Source organism: Juglans microcarpa x Juglans regia, chromosome 6D, assembly GCF_004785595.1.
Source record: "Juglans microcarpa x Juglans regia isolate MS1-56 chromosome 6D, Jm3101_v1.0, whole genome shotgun sequence".
Classification (NCBI taxonomy): Eukaryota; Viridiplantae; Streptophyta; class Magnoliopsida; order Fagales; family Juglandaceae; genus Juglans; species Juglans microcarpa x Juglans regia.
This window is the reverse complement of record NC_054604.1, coordinates 25,227,180-25,230,978: the sequence shown is the minus strand read 5'-3', so window position 1 is coordinate 25,230,978 and position 3,799 is coordinate 25,227,180. Positions and strand designations below refer to the sequence as shown.

The window sequence follows — 3,799 nt, the reverse complement described above, 5'->3', positions numbered from 1 at the left end:
ATAAGTTGAAGTATGAAATAGTTTGAACTCCTCCCATGGCTGAGGGAGGGGGTATTTATACCTAGCTGGAGCGGTTTTCGAGGTGGAGGTAGTAGGTGTGCAGCTCTGTACTGGGGTCGGGTGTCCGTACGAACTCCATACTATGTTATGGCTATCATTGGCACCTCAAACGGCACGTCGTGGTGTGCTGAGTCTCGGGATGAATTAAATGAGGAGTGGCTCTTGTCGTGGCGTGTCCATCCTTCTGCATCATCCGAATGCCAGACATGCTTGATTGTCGGCCTGTAGTGGTGTCAAACTGTCCTGCCCTGCCTTTCGTCCTTTTGTCCGCTTGCTCTTGGCGATTGTTCCTTTTTCGAGCTGACTCGGCCTAGCCCAGGCATTGTCCTCAGGCCCTTCTCCCCTGGGCCGGGCCCTGGGGATTACTCCCCTCACAGATGTCATCTCAGTTTAATCGAAACAACATTGTTTCATCAAATAACTTATAGTTTTGTACAATCCTAGATGCAAAACGATTTTGTCTTGGGATCTTTCTTTTAAATTTCAGAGTCGGAGTCGAAGCATGTTGGTTTCTAGACTCCGACTTTTTAAAACACCCCAACTCCAACTTTGAAATTAGATCTATTCGACTTTGTCGAAGTTATGGAGTATTTACCTTGTGTTACTTAACGGGGGATTTCGGCTAGTGCACGGTCCTTCCGATGCATACTCAAAGGCCTCAAGTTGCCCTATGGAAAATTTGAGTGGGAACTCAGGCGATGAGGTGTTAGGTTTCTCTAGGCTAACTAGCCTAGGCATTGTCCTCAAGGGAGGACTGAATGAGGCTCCAAGTTGCCCCCAGGCTAATTGGTGTGGGGGGGGGGGGATTGGAGCATCGCGGTTGTCCTGATGACAACTAGATGGAGGATTAGTCAAGGCGGCAAGTTGTCCCAAGGCAAACTCAAAAAGGGATAGATTGTGGGGCCACTATCGTCTCAAGGCAAATTGGAAGGCTAACTGGGGGATCCCACAAGTCACCCAGAGGAAAACCTGAGGGCACATGGACTGATGAAGACCACGATCGTAATGAAGCAAACTCGAGTGAGGGATCCGTTGAGGATGCAAATTGCCTTGTGGAAAACTTGAGTGGGAAATCAGGCTCTAGAGGGCATGATCCTCATTAGATCGACTTGAGGGAGTAGTAAGCAAGATTGCAAGTCTTCCTCAGACAGACTCAGAGTAGACTTGGCTTTTAGTTGACCATGTTCATTCCAATGCAGACTCAAGGGAAGACCAAGTGAGGTTGCAAGTCATCCTGAGATAAAGTCGAATGGAAACTCAAGCAATTAATTTTGCGGTCTCCTAGAGGCAAACTCAAGGAAGGACTGGGCACAGTCTTAATTCGCCCCAAAATAAAATTGAGGGGGGATATAGCTCATGAGGTTGCAATATTCTCAAGGATATAGTTGATCAGTCTTCTCCCAATTTTCGATATGAGCAAAGAGGGTGTCAAGAAAACTATTTTGCATAGAAAATTTTGAAAATAAAAATTGAAATATGTGTAAAACTAATTTTTTTTTGAAACTTGTGGCTAGAGGTAGGCTTTCTTTTCTACCTCGTTTTTATATTAAGCAAACCATGGACCTTCCCCAACCATGCACTACATGTAATGGCGTGCACCCGTTCCAAGGTCCTATTTGCATGGTGAGTATCCCTCTCTGCTTCCAATTTTGCTCCTTACCAGCTCACCTATCGAGCAAACAACAAAAGCTCAAGGAAAGCATGTTGCTTTGGCAATCTTGCTTTGTGGTCTCGACAATCTTGCTTTAATGTACAGTCTTGACAAGTTCTACTCAGGTCTTGCTTCATGCTCTCTCACTTGCTTGAGGACGATTGGGGTCATCCTCACCTTGTCTCCCTTCAAGTTTTTCTCGGACCTCATTACTCTAGTCTGCCTCAAAATGACTGTATACTTCTAACCCAAGCTTTCATTTGAGTCCCCGTCGGGATGGCAATGACCCTCCATAGCCCAAGTTTCCTCTCGGGTTTGAGTTGCGACGACTTGCAACCTCATGAATCTACCTTGGAATTGCTATAACCCTTTGCGAACTATGTCCCTTCTCAAATTTATCTCGAGGCGAATTTAGGTTGCACTTGGAAGACTGCAAAATTCATTGCTTGAGATCTCATTTGCTTTGCCACTCCTCACTCTAGTCTACCTTCGGACGAACGTGGTCACTAAAACCCAAGTCCGCTCCAAGTTTGTCTTGAGGAGATTGGAGGCCTCGCTCAGCCTTCCCTTGAGTTTGTCTCATGATGATTTGCAGCCTCAACAAAACCTTCCTTGAGTCCGCTTGGATTACGATCGTAGCCTTCAATAGTCCATGTGCGCTCGAGTTTTCCTCAGGAAAGACTTGTGGCTAAGGGTGTAACTGATCGGTCTGGTTTTGTACATTTTTTAGAACCAAACCGGTATATATCATTTTTGAGAATTTAAAAATTGATAGCAGACCGAGTCACTACTGAAACCGGAACTTCTGAAATATTTTTCGATTTCTGTCCGATCAGATTTTATGAATTATCTATATTAGTAATAATATGATGTTTTCATATACTAAACTATTATTCTATTTATATTATATTATAAGTACATTATTTTATAGTAATTTAATTTAACACACACTAATAGAATATTGAATTGAACTATAGTTTATATAAGTTCTAAACTTTTTATATGAATACGATCAAATGTGTAAAAATGTATTTACAAAAGATATATATTATATTTTTTTGTGCCAAAAATGTTAGTTAATAATGTATTATTATAATGTATTATATATATATATGTTTAAGATTAAAATTTTATGTTATATTAAACATAAACAATTTGTTTATGTCCATCGCCTCTTCATTTGATGCACAATATGTTTCCATTCTTTTATGAACTGCTAGGAAATTGTAGGTAGCCCAATACCCACAACTGCTATTCATTATTCATATAATAAATATTTGATAAAAGAAAAAAATAAAAAAAAATATGGAGTGTGAAGTGTGAGGAGGTTGTGAAGATTTATTGCTTGAAAAATGTTGCTTTTAAGATCTTCAACCTGTTCGGCCTTTCAGCTCAAGTAGTTTGAACAAAGATGCTTTAATTCCCAAAAAATTTGAAAGAACAACAAATATTAGTTCAATAATCAGAATTTGAGTAAATTATTTCAATTAAGCAAACAAAGAAAGGAACAACTCTGTTTTTCTTCGACAAAAATTTCTCGGCAAGCAAACAACGTATTTACGATTTTCAACTCAATTACCTTTATCAAATGTACTTTCATGGAATGCATTTGATCGCCATCTATGTGCTTTAGTAACTACTTCCCTGAAATTCTTTTCAATCTGTAAGGAAAACACATAAAAGAAAGTTACAATGTTTAGATTATAGAAAAGGAAAGATAATGTTGGAAAATAATTGATTCAGGGAGCTTACGAAGGTTTCCACTAAAGAAATCCCCCATCTCTCTCTCTCTCGCTCAAATCTCTCTTGCAAATGGCTCTCTCTGTATATAAATGGATGGGATTTTTGGTTCTTTACTGCTGCGGCAGGGGCAACCATTTTGTAAACGGAATGCCAAGCATGTAATGCCTCACATCTCTGGCCAAACAATCCAGGTCTGCAAACTTCACACTCATAGTTGAAGATGAGTTATATTAACTTATTTATTTTTTATAGTGTTATATTAAACGTCTCCTACTTTCCCTTCAACAAAGAGCAAGATAACTCCTTAGTCACGTGGCAACTCATGCTCCCCCGGGGAGATCGAAG

The 3,799-nt window shown here is 40.2% G+C and overlaps 1 long non-coding RNA gene across 1 annotated transcript; it reads right to left on the bottom strand.

The window, feature by feature from the left end:
• Positions 1–3,083: 3,083 nt before the first annotated feature.
• LOC121234139 lies at positions 3,084–3,552 on the bottom strand. The gene is made up of 3 exons (XR_005934314.1): positions 3,464–3,552; positions 3,291–3,372; positions 3,084–3,125 (listed from the first exon to the last, which is right to left on the bottom strand). It is a non-coding gene; the product is annotated as an uncharacterized LOC121234139 (long non-coding RNA).
• Positions 3,553–3,799: the final 247 nt, after the last annotated feature.